This window comes from Myotis myotis, unplaced genomic scaffold, assembly GCF_014108235.1.
Source record: "Myotis myotis isolate mMyoMyo1 unplaced genomic scaffold, mMyoMyo1.p scaffold_m19_p_4, whole genome shotgun sequence".
NCBI lineage: Eukaryota > Metazoa > Chordata > Mammalia > Chiroptera > Vespertilionidae > Myotis > Myotis myotis.
In genome coordinates, this window is record NW_023416346.1 from 33,171,716 (window position 1) to 33,185,705 (window position 13,990).

A 13,990-nucleotide genomic window follows, 5' to 3' on the forward strand; every position below is an offset into this window, starting at 1 on the left:
ATGGCACGCTTTAAAATTAAATACCCATTGCATTTTGAAGTAATTTATTACATGTTCTTACAAGCTAATATCTTTTTAAAGTATGATACTTTGTAAAACACCGTGTAATATGAAGTGAGAATTATCATGATCCGTCTGCAATGTGTTAAGTATAATGTTAGCTGTAGTGTTTTGTTTTATGATAGGTGTTCTTTACCACATTAAGAAAGTTTCCTGTATTTCTAGTTGTGATGAGTGTTTGTTTTTTAAAATCATGAGTGAAGATTGAATTTTGTAAAAAAAAAATTGTTAATCTGTTGATATGATCATATAATTTTTCTTCATTAGCCTGTTCATGTGACTGATCACATTAATTGATTTTTGAATGTTGAATGTAATGGAAATAAAATCCCAGTAGTTGGTGGTGCATAATTCATTTTATACACTGTTGGGTTCAATTTGCTAATATTTTGTTGAGGATCTTCATGAGAGATGTTGGTCTATACTTTCTTGTAATATTTTTTTCTAGTTTTGGTCTAGCTGTAATATTGTCCTCATAGAAAGTCAATAAGTGTTTTTTGCTTCTATTTTCTGGAAGAGATTGTAGAAAATTGGTATAATTTCTTCCTTAAATGTTGATGAGAGTCACCAGTGAAACTATCTTGGCCTTGTGCTTTCTTTTTTGGAAAACTATTAAATTTTTTACTCAATACTTTTAATAGATAAAGGCCTATTCAGATTATCTATTTCTCCTTTATGTGACATTTGGTAGTTGTGTCTTTCAAGGAATTGGTCTGTTTCATTTACCAGTATGATGTTAACACCTTCAGAAAATTTGACATATGAAGTTTTGAAGCTTTTTGTCAATACAACAAAATAGCATACATATCAAATCGCATATATATCAACATATGTGTAACTCCATGTATTGAAAAAAATCTGCATTATTAACTGCTAAACCTAGTATCTTCTTTCAAAATGGTATTCCAGGATTTTTTGGATATATTCCCAGAAATGGGATCACTGGGGCAAAAGGCAATTCCATTTTTAATTTTTTGAAGAAATTCCATACTGTTTTCCATAGTGGCTGCACCAGTCTGCATTCCAACCAGCAGTGTACTAGAGTTCCCTTTTCTCCACATCCTTGTCACACTTGTTGTTTGTTGATTTATTGATGGCAGCCATTCTGGCAGATGTGAGGTGATACCTAATTGTCATTTTAGTTTGTATCGCTGATAAGACTTTAAAGACACTATTAAAAAATGTTCAAATGAGCAATTATGAACACTGTTTGCTTTAAAGTCTTCATCAGATAATTTCGACATCTGTGTCATCTCATGATGGATACCTTGATTGTCATTTCCTATGTGAATCAAGATTTTTGTGTTTTTTTCATAAGCCTAGTGATTTTAGATTGTATCGTGGACATGTGAATGTTATATTATGATACTCTGGGTCTTGTTTAAATCCTATGGAAAATATTGATATTTTATTTTTTAATAAGGTAATCCATCTGTTTCAGTTCAGACCACAAGTTCCAACACTTCTTTCTGTGGGCTGAGGTTTCTATCTCAGTTTAGTTTTCAAAATTTTTACAGTGCTATTCGAATGTCTGGCATGTGTGCCACTCTGTGGTTAGACTGGGACCTGGGTAGTGGTCTATCTTTTAGTTCAATTCTTGAAATCATTGGTATGTTGATTCAGACTAGATCCACACATGCACACTTTGGGAGTGAGATGAGGAGTTCATAAATTAATTTATGGAGTTACGTTCATGAGCTCCGTTCTCTCTTTAACCTCCCAATATTTTCTGGTTTCCTGGGGTTCTCCTTTTTGGTCTTATGGATAGAAACCACCCACTTTCATGATTGTACTACTGCCAAGCAGCAAAAGAACAGAGAGAGAATAAATAAGTAATGGGCTTAGCACTGCTCTCTTGGAGCAAGACCTCAACAAAATGGAGACAAAATTCCCTTCTTCAGTGTTTTGGCTCCTGCAGTTTTACAATACACTGCCACTGCTATACATACAGAATTGCCTTGAGCCTGTGGCACTATGGAAGTGAGAAAGAAAAAATAAACATGGTTTTCCTCAACTTGATGAACATCTGTAGTTTCTTTGCCTGTTCCTCCAGAAAGAAATAGAGAGCTTCTTTTGGGGCTTTCTCTATTTTCCCCATAGCACTCACTTCTGGGTTTTTGTTTGCCTTAATTTCTTGCCAGAGGATATAAGAGGGGAAAAGTGATACACTAACTGCCAGGTTGGTGATGTCTCAAATTCTCGTGTTCTTCTTTGCTATCTCTGATGTGATCTGCCTTTCAAATAGATAATCCATGCATTCTGCCAAGATTTTTTGGTTAATTTTAGTGAAAATTACTTACTCCAACTTACCTAGGCCAAATCTCAATTCTTCTTTAGAGTACTTTTTCTGTTGCAAACAATGATTCATTTCTTTTTGAAATGACAGCAATGTAAAAAAACAGTCAAGACAATTACTTGGTACTCTTGTGCACATACAATTGATTCTTCTGGTCACAGCAATATTAAAATTTTATTGGGTGATGCCTTAAGTACAACATACATTCTGCTAATTTTAACTACTTCCTGTCTTCCTATTCCCAAGATTGGCATATAAAACATGTCAATTGGATGCCAAAATCCAGTATACTAAGTGGAAAAATGTGATTTCAACTCATGTGCCTAATATCATATCCTAAGCTTTTTACCACCATTTTATATAGTTGCCTTTTAAAGTTAAACAAATGCTTCCATACTGACTGTGGTATATTTAGTTTCACTACCTTGACTCACCTTCCCCAACTCTGTAGGAGGAGTGTACTTTCCTGCCCCACTAATGTTGAGCTCGGATGTGTGATTTGCTTTGGCCTTGTGATGACTGGAGGATGGCCATTTGACTTTGAGCTTGGCCATTTGACTAAGCAGACATGACAAGTGCATAGACTTGGAATGTGCTTTGTGATTGGGCTTGTCCTTTTGCCCTTTTGCTGTTACCATGAGAACGTATCCCAGGGATCCTGGTGATCCAAGGAGGATGAGAGACCTGTGGAGCATACCTAGATTCAACCCACAGCTTGGTGCCAAACCCACTTAGGCCTAAACTAGTTAAGCGACATGTGAATAAAAATAAATAATTCTTGTTTCAAGCATCTGAGTTTAGGGGTGGTTTGCTATTGTGGCAACTGACAGACTAATTATGACTATATAAATATTTGGTTGAAGACTTTCTTGTTTCCACATGAAATTTAAATGAATATGATTTAGATTTAAATTCTAAAGCCTATGGATAACTTTTAACTCTCCACTCTCTTCACTGCTTATTCTATTTCCCAGCCTCTTTTTCTCCTAGAAGACAGTGCTTACTGAGGAGCAGGATTTTTTCTTTTTATCTCCAGCTCTGCTAGTTCTGCCAAAATCTGCTAGTTCTGCCAAAATCTGCTAGTTCTATTTAGGGTTTCAGAGCATGGTGGGTACTTCTGTAAGGCATCAAAGTTTCTAGTTCTCTAAACTAGACTCGTTATCCTTGGTCCCCTTTGTAAGTGCAGTATCAGCATCCCTATAGGTCTCTCTGCCTGAGCCCTGTTGAAAATAAGCCCATAGATCATAGATGTTTTGTGCTGGTGCACTCCTCATTTCTGTTTCTTTTCATGTGGTAAACTCTAGCTTAGGATCTAGACAGATTTGGACTTGAATACTATTTATATCCTTTAATGTCTGCAAGATTGGGATAAGCTACATACTGTCTCTGAGCCTCAGATTCTGCATATGTGAAGTGGGGTAATCATCTCTGCCCAACCTCCCTCATAGAACTGTTGTGAGCATCAGGATCTCCATAAAGGCTGAAGAGGGCATATGATTTTTGTTAATTATCCTGAGTATGTTCAATAGGTTGGTACCTAATTGCAGCCAGCACCAGTGTTCTCTTCTTTATAAAGGCATGCCTCACTTTATTGTGCTTCTCTCTTTTGTGCTTCAGAGATTTTGCTTTTTTTTTTTTTCAACTTGAAGGCAAGACCCTCCACCACCAAAAAGACTACAACTCCCTTCATTGTGATACTTTCTTTATCATGGCAGTCTGGAATTGAGCCTTCATTATTTCTGAGATACGTCTGTATTCTTTAGGAGAAGGAATTTTCAAGGAGCTGGAGCATGGCAACTCCATTTCACTACCTCTGGCTCCTGACACAGCCTGGGATCAGCAATCTTATTTTCCCCTCTGCACCCTTTTTCCACCACCGGTAGAAGAATCCTAACCACAATTACCATCTGCCTAGGACTCACAGAATCCTATCTCCTTGACAACAGAAGTGCAGGCATTAAAGAGAGTCAGCTTGGAGGAGCTGAAGCAGTGGAAGGATGCCCTTGGCTTTATACTGCTTTTGGCTTCTTAGAGTTGTCCCCAACTAGTTGCTCAAATACAGAGTAAGCATGTGGCCCAGAGACAAAATTTTTTTAAAAAAATGTCTAGTCCAGCAGCTTTATGCCAGATACACAGGTATAAAGCTGTTATACAAAAATATGGCAGCTCTTGTACCTAATTCTTGGTGTCTTTTAGAACCACACTATCTGTGGAGCCTAGAAAAGTGTATAATTATGATTGCATTTACCCTTTGGTTTATAAGCTTAATTGGAAGGACTTTGTAGATCAGGAAACTTAAGCTTAGAGTAAGTAAATTAACAGAGTCAGAAGTTACATCCAAATCTGTCCGAATCCAAAGCTGGTGTTTTCCATGCCCTCACAAAGCTACTGTTTGCATTTTGATTCTTTTTGGTCATTCTGGGAGATTGGTCATATATACTCTACCATCATTTTGATACAACATGGGTAGAGCCAAGATATGGAATCAGACAGCCCTGGGTTTTAATTTTGACTCTAACATTTATCAGCTGTGTAATCTTGGAATATTTATTTAACCTCTCTGAGTCTCAGTTTCCTTATGGGGATATTGGTAGTGTTTAATAGGGTTTTGGGGAGGTTAAGTGAGATGATTTGTGTGAAGGGCTTTGTGTAGTGCCTGGCATAGTGCCTGGCATATATGGAGCATTCAATAAATATTGACTAAAATATAGTCTATTTCACAGTAGAAGTATCATTGCAGCCCAAATCTCTTCTGTTTGCTCTTATAACACATCATCATGTTCTTGAGAATTTCATTATAGGATGCTATGGGATGCTAGAGCTAGAGGGAGGGGGGCGGTGATGTCTTATGATTGCTTAATCCAAACTCCTCATTTTGCAAAGACTGCAACTAAGGTTCAGAGACAGGGAGTGGCATAAATTTGTGTTATCTTCCACTGCTCCCAATTTCACCTCCTGATAAAGTCAGTGACTTAGGCAAAGATCTGTTTGAAAGTTGGCAAGGATCTTTACCCTTATATTTAACTGGTCTGATATTTGCAAGGAGAAAATAATATTTTTGGTATTTGTGATTAGAAAAGCTTATGTTTCCTCTAGTATGTCTCCCCCCACCCCACCACTTTCCCATGCTCCACATACCTTTGTGATTTCCAGGCCAGGCTTGCAATTTAAAAAGTTTCCTCCACCCCCGGATAGCCTTTATAACATTTTCACAATCATTACTGTCTAAAATTCCTTGTCTTGTTTTCCATTTGCTTTGGGACCTATTGTCTGTCAAACTTACCTGATAAAGTATAGGTTAATGTGTTAATGGTCTATAGTATTACATTCCCCACATATTATCTGCATGTTAACAGAATGCTTCCCTCAAAGAAATGATATACACTGGAATTTCATGCATGAAGTCATTAGGTTATGGAAGACAGCAGGCACATGTCTTAAACAGAGAGCAGGTCAGCATTAGAGTTGCAAGACCAGGTTCAGGAAAGCAGGGAAACTGCAGATGCTTGAGAATAGGAGCTGAGGGAAGTGGCACCTAAGATAGACTTCGTTTGAAGAATTGACGGAGTCTGTTAGGGTCAGATATGCTTATGAGAGTATCTCTCATTGCCTCAGCTCTCTCTCCATGTGTGCCGAAGAAATGTGATCTAATTGCAGTAAGACATAAAAAATAATGAATTCAGGAAGAAGATGGAGGCTGGCAGGACAGAGGTGAGGGAGAGGGTGAGTGAGTAAGCGGGTGAAAAGGGAGTGTGTGGACATGTGTGGTGTGTGTGTGTGTGAGTGAGTGAGGGACAGTTAAATCCAGCAGGAGTATCAGAGGCTGGGAGATCAGGCTCTCCTGGACAGGGAGCCCCTACCACCTCTGTGGGCACTCCCCAGGCTCCCGGGCTCAGGCACGGAGCCCACGCCATCTTGAAGGGGAGAGTGACCTCCTCTAGGAACTCATCAGCACTACCACCCAGACTGGCCTTGGACACTACCTGTGACCCTGCAGCCACACCAACCAAAGTCCTGCTGCTCCATCCGCAGACCTGTACACCCTAGGACATCCACCTCCAAGGGCCCACAGCTCCCGCAGCAGTAAGTGAGACTTCCGCCTCCCTGGATGCTGACCTCCAGACACTGAAGTCGCACTTTTCCAGCATGCAGGCATCCTGAGGCCACTGCCTGGACAAGTGGCTCCCGGGTGCCTCTGGGAGCCCCCTCTGGGCGCGCTCATATCCAAACAAGGGCACACAGGCCTTGGCAACAGAAACTGGGATTTCCCCCTCTCGCCTGCCTGCACACAGACACAACAGTCACACAGCTTCAGCACGTGGGACCCCCTTGACCACCACCCTGGCAGATGGCTTCTGGATGCTTCTGTGAGCCGCCACTGGGCGCGTGCGAATCCAACCAAGGACACAAGACCTCAGCAACAGAAACTCGGACTTTCCCCTCCCTAGCTGTTGACTGCTGGACACCCCACTTGCGCCTTTCCAGCACACAGGCCTCCTGAGCCCCACTGCCCTGACAGGCAGCTCCCGGTTGCCTCTGTGAGCCGCTATGGGGTGCGTTCGTAACTAAACAAGGGCGCACGACCCCAGTAGTAGAATCTGTGACTTCTCCCTCCCCTCCTGCCTACCAACAGACACTATGGTTGTGCAGGTTCAGTGCACAGGTCCCTCTGAGTCCACTGTCCCAGCAGAAGGCTCCCGGGTGCCTCTATGAGCCACCGCTGGGTGTGCATGAATCCAACCAAGGGCACAAGGCTCTGACAGCAGAAACGGGGACTCCCCCCTCCCTGGCTGCCAACCTCTGGGCATTGCAGTTGCACCGATCCAGCGCGCAGGCCCCCTGAGCCTGCCACCCTGGTGCTTCTGTGAGCCACCACTGGGCACACATATCCAAACAAGGATGCACAGCCCTGGCAGTAGAAAATTGGACTTCCCCTTCCTGGCTGCCTGCCCACAGACACTGCGGTCACATGGTTTCAGCACGCAGGCCCCCTGAGTCTGCCACCCTGGCAGGCAGCTCCTGGGTGCCTCTGTGAGCCTCCACTGAGTACACTCGTATCCAACCCAGGGCGCAAGGCCCCAACAGCAGAAACTAAGACTTCCCCCTCCTTGGCTGCTGACCTCCAGTCACCGCAGTTGCACTGATCCAGTGTGCAGGCCCCCTGAGCTCACTGCCCCGGCAGGTGGCTCCCAGGTGCCTCTCTGAGCCACTGCAAGGTGTGACTCCAACTGCTGGCATCCAGTCCCCACAGTAGTGCTGTTCCAGTACACAGACTCTCTGAGCCCACCGCCCCAGCAGACAACTCCTGGGCACCTCTGTAAGCTTCTGCTGGGCGAGTGTATCCAACCAAGGGTGCACATCCCCTGAAGCAGAAACTGGGATTTCTCCCTCCCCAGAGCTGGTGGAACACCAAAATTGCACTGATCCAGTATGTGGGCCCCATGGGCACACAGCCCTGGTAGACAGCTTCTGGGCCCCTCTTTGAGCTGCCATGGGGCATGTGCCTCTCCAACCAAGGGTGCACAGCTCACTCAGTAGGATCCACGACATCCCCCTCCCAGCTGCCTACCTCTGGACAGCTTGGTGAGTTACTGAGGACTTGCTTCCCTGGACAAGGACACGTTATTTCAGCCACAGACCTTGAGATTCCCACATCCCCAGCTGCTGGCTCCTGAACCCCCTCATGATTCAGAGAGGGAAATCACTTTGACCAGAGTCCCACTGCCTCAGCTGCAGACTATGAGACACCCGCCCTCCACGTCACAGTTTTTGGGACCCTCATAGTGAATTGCAGAATGACACTACTCCAGCAAGAGTCACACAACACCGGCCAAAAGTCACAGTACCTCAGCCTCAGGCACTGAGACTCTCCTCCTAGGCCGTAGACTCTGGGAACCCACAGTGAACACATCCAAGTGAGATCTTAGGCAACCCTTTCCACAAGAGCTAGAACCACGATCACATATGAAACAGCTTGCACAACAAAGTCAGGGGTGAGTCACATTGCCAATCTGTGATGAGACTTAATTCACAAATAAGAAACTAACATTCAAGACCCAACTAAATCAAGAGAACACAAATAGCTCAAGTAGGGAGCTCCACTAAATCACCAAGCCCAGGAGACCTGATAGACTGCACCACTAGGTCCCAAAAATCACCAACTACATAGCACCACCCACAAAAGAACCTGGGTAGCAAAGCAGTTGGATCTAAGACATAAAAACAAAACATTACAGCCAGAAGTGGGGAGACAAAAAAACAACAACAAAACTACAATCCCCAAAGGAAAGAAAAAAAGGAATCAGCAGAAAGGGAATTAAATGGAGTGGAGGCAAGTAACATGTCAGATAAAGAATTCAGAGTAATGGTTATAAGTATGCTTAAAGGCTGGATGACAAATACACACAACTCAATGAGAATTATAAGAAGCTGAATGAAAATATCACCAACATGAAAAGGAACCAAGAGGAAATGAAGAATGACATAGCTACAATAAAGAACACAATTTGAAAGGCTTAAATAGTAGACTAGAAGAGACTGAGGACCGCATCAGCAAATTAGAAGACAAGGTAGGAAAAAACACACAAACACAACAGCAACTGGAAAGAAAACTTAAAAAGCAGGAGGACAGCCCTGACTGGTTTGGCTCAGTGGATAGAGCATCGGCGTGCGGACTGAAGGGTCCTGGGTTCGATTCTGGTCAAGAGCATGTACCATAGTTGTGGGCACATCCCCAGTAGGGGGTGTGCAGGAGGCAGCTGATCAATGTTTCTCTCTCATTGATGTTCCTAACTCTCTATCCCTTTCCCTTCTTCTCTGTAAAAAAATCAATTATATATATATATTGCAGGAGGAGAGCCTAAGGGAACTTTGGGGCAACACAAAATGAAACAACATCTGCATCATAGGGGTGCCAGAAGGAGAGGAAGTGAAGCAAGGGATAGAAAATATGCTTGAAGAAACAATGACAGAAAACTTCCATGATGTTAGGAAGAAAAAAAAACACACAAGTTCAAGAAGCACATAGAGTCCTAAATAAGATGAACTCAAAAAGACCAACACCAGACACATCATAATTAAATTGGCAAACATCAAAGACAAAGTAAGAATCTTAAAGGCTGTCAGAGAGAGACAGAAAATTACTTACAAGGGATCTCCCATTAGAATATCAACTGATTTCTCAGCAGAAACACATCAGGCCAGAAGGGAATTGAATGAAATATATAAAATGATGCAAAGCAAGGGACTGAATCAAAGAATACTATACCCAGCAAGACTATCATTCAAAATTGAAGGTAGAATCAGGAGCTTCACAGACAAAAAAGGGCTAAGAGAGTTTATTACCACCAAGCCAGTAATGCAAGAAATGCTAAAGGGACTGCTGTAAAAAGAAGAAACAGAAAAGCAAGAAGGAACACAAGCATAACGAATAAGAATGGCGACAAGCAAGTACTTATCAATAATAACATTAAATGTGAATGGATTATATGCTCCAATCAGAAGACATAGGGTAGCTGAATGGATAAGAAAACATGACCCATATATTTGCTGTCTACAAGAGACCCACCCGAGAACAAAGGATTTATACAGAATGATAGTGAAGGGATGGAAATAATATTTTCAGGAAAATGGAAATGAAAAAGAAGCAGGAGTAGCAATACTTATATCTGACAAAATAGACCTCAAAGTAAAGGCCATAACAAGAGATAAAAAGGGCCACTTCCTAATACTAAAGGATCAATTCAACAAGAGGATATAACTCTGGTAAACATATATGCACCAAATACATAAAAACAAAAGAAAACAAAACAAACAAACAAACATACAAACAAAAAAACTTCTGGAAGATATCAAAGGAGAGATTTACAGCAATACAATCATAGTAGGGGACTTTAATGTCCCACTGACATCACTACATAAATCCTCTAGATAAAAAATCAGCAAAGAATCAGCAGTCCTAAATGACTCACTAGATCAGATGGACTTAATTGACATCTTCAGAACATTTCATCCCAAAGTTACAGAATATACATTCTTCTCAAGTGCACATGGGACAGTTTCAAAGATAGAACACATGTTAGGACACAGGCAAAGTCTCTTCAAATTCAAGAAGATAGAAATCATACCAAGCATCTTCTCAGTTTACAATGGCATGAAATTAGAAATCAACTACAATAAAAACAATGAAAAAAATCAAATACTTGGAGGCTAAATAGCATACTATTGAACAATGATTGAGTTAGCAAAAAGATCAAAGGAGAAATAAAAAGCATCTTGGGAACAAATGACAGTGACAACACAACAATCCAAAACCTATGGGACACAATGAAAGCAGTCCTGAGAGGCAAGTTCATAGCTCTACAGGCCAACCCCGCCAATACAAGAAAAAAATGGTAATAAATGATCTAACCTTGCAACTTAAAGAATGAGAAAGAGAGCAACAATAAAAGCCCAGAGTAAGCAAAAGGAAGCAAATAATAAAGACCAGAGTGAAAATAAATGACATAGAGAGCAAAAAACCACACACACACACACAAGAAAACAAAAACAAAAGATCAATAATACCAAGAGCTTGTTCTTTCAAAGGACAAACAAGATCAATGAACCTCTAGCCAGGTTCACCAAGAAACAAAGAGAGAGGACCCAAATAAACAAAATCAGAAATGAAAGAGGTGAAATAACAAATGATCCCACAGTGTTAAAAAAATACTGCAAACAACTCTACTCCAACAAACTGGACAACCTCAATGAAGTGGACATCCTATGTAATAAAAGCCTAGGTGGCATCATGCTCTTGTGATGCCCTCGTACGATACCCACATGCGATGCCCTCCTGCAGTGTCATCACAAGATGGCTGCCACAAGATGGCCACCACAAGATGGCCACACGCACAGTGGAGGCGGAACCCAGTGGCTACTCTGTGTGGTGATTCTTGGGGGTCCCATGGCTCTGCACGGCACAGAGGAGGCTGGTCCTGGCGTCTCTGCCATCTCAAGCAGAAGAGGTGGGTCCCGGTGGAGGAGGCGGGTCATGGCAGGGGAGGGCAGTTGTGGGTGATCAGGCCATCAGGGGAGGGCAGTTCGGGGCGATCAGCCTGGAAGGCAGAAGCAGTTAGGGGCAATCAGGCAGGCAGGCGAGTGGTTAAGAGCCAGTGGTCCTGGATTGTGAGAGGGATGTCCGACTGTGGGATTGGGCCTAAACTGGCAGTTAGACATCCCCTGAGGGGTCCCTGATTGGAGAGCATGCATGCTGGGCTGAGGGACACCCCCCCCATGCATGAATTTCATGCACTGGGTCTCTAGTATTCCTATAAAAATATAAGCTTCCAAAACTCAATCAGGAAGAATAAAAAAACCTGAATAGGCTGACAACTACTGATGAAATTGAAACAGTAATCAAAAACCTTCCAGGAAACAAAAGCCCTGGACTGGATGGCTTCACAGGGGAGTTTTACCAAACATTCAAAGAAGAACTAAAATTTATCCTTCTCAGACTATTCCAAAAAATTCAAGTGGAAGGCACACTTCCCAGTTCTTTCTATGAAGTCAGCATTACCCTAATCCCCAAACCAGATAAAGACACTACAAAGAAAGAGAATTACAGGCCAATATCCTTGATGAACATAGATTCTAAAATCCTCAACAAAATTCTAGCAAACCGGATCCAGCATTACATTAGAAGGATCATACACCATGACCAAGTGGGATTTATTCCAGGGATGCAAGTCTGGTACAATATCCACAAATCAATAAACATGATACATCACATAAACAAATTGAAAGACAAAAATCGCATAATCATATCAAGTGATGTAGAAAAGGCATTTGATAAAATCCAACACCCTTTCCTGATAAAAACTCTCAGCAAAGTGGGAATAGAAGAATAATAATACCTCAACATAATAAAAACCTTACATGACAAACCTACAGCCAACATCATACCCACCGGGCAACAACTAAAACCATTTCCCCTAAGAACAGGAACAAGACAGGGATGCTCTCTTTCACCACTCCTGTTCAACATAGTACTGGAAGTGCTATCCATATCAATCAGACAAGAAGAAGAAATAAAAGGCATCCAAATTGGAAAAGAAGAAGTAAAATTTTCATTATTCGCAGATGACATGATAGTGTACATCGAAAACCATAAAGACTCCATCAAAAAACTACTAGACTTAATAAATGAATTCAGCAATGTATCTAGATACAAAATTAACACACAGAAATCTGTGGCTTTTTTATACATCAATAATGAACTCACAGAAAGAGAAACTAAAAAAACAATACCATTTACCATTGCAACAAAAAATTTAAATACCTAGGAATAAATTTAATCAAAGAGGTAAAAGACCTGTACTCAGAAAATTGCAGGACGCTGAAAAAAAAAAAAAAAGATAGAGGAAGACATAAACAAATGGAAGAATATATCGTGTTCATGGATTGGTAGAATGATCATCATTAAAATGTCCATACTACCCAAAGAAATATATAGACTCAATGCAATCCCCATTCAAATACCAATGGAATATTTCAAAGACCTAGAACAAACTCCCCCAAAATTCATCTGGAGTAAAAAATAAAGACCCCAAATAGCTGCAGCAATCTTGAGAAAGAAGAACAATGTTGGAGGCATCACAATACCAGATATCATGCTATATTTACAAAACTACTGTTCTCAGAACTGCTTTATACTGTCACAAGAACACACATATAGACCAATGGAACAGTACAGAGAACCCAGAGATCGACCCAAGCCATTATACTCAATTAATATTTGACAAAGGATGCAAGAGCATACAATGGAATGAAAATAGTCTCTTCAATAAATGGTGTTGGGAAAATTGGATAGATGCATGCAAAGAAATGAAACTAGACCACGAACTTACACCATATAAAAAAAATCAACTCAAAATAGATAAAGGACTTAAATGTAAGATGGGGGACCATAAAAAGTTTAGAAGCCATAGGCAGCAAAATAGCAGACATGTCATAGCAATATCTTTACTGATACAGGTCTTAGGGCAATAGTAACTAAGGAGAAAATAAAGAAATGGGTCTACATCAAAATAAAAAGCTTCTGCACAGCAAAAGAAACCATCAACAAAACACCAAGAAAGCCCACTGCATGGGAGAAAATATTTGCCAATATTATCTCCGATAAGGGTTTAATCTCCAACATTTACGGGGAACTCAGACAACTTAACAAAAGGAAGATTAACAATCCAATCAAAAAATGGGCAAAGGACCTGAATAGACACTTTGAAAAAGGACATCAAAAAGCCAAGAAACATATGAAAACATGCTTAAAGTCACCAATCATCTGAGAGATGCAAATCAAAACGACAATGAGGTACCATCTCACACCTGTCAGAGTGGCTATCATCAGCAAATCAACAAACAACAAATGCTGGACAGGATGTGGAGGAAAAGGAACCCTCGTGCACTGCTGGTGGGAATGCAGACTGGTGCAGCCACTATGGAGAACAGTATGGCATTTCCTCAAAAAATTAAAAATGGAACTTCCATTTAACCCAATAATCCCACTTCTAGGAATGTATCCCAAAAAATCAGAAAAAAAAAATCAGAAAGGACATATGCACCCCTATGTTCATAGCTGCACAATTTATAATAGCT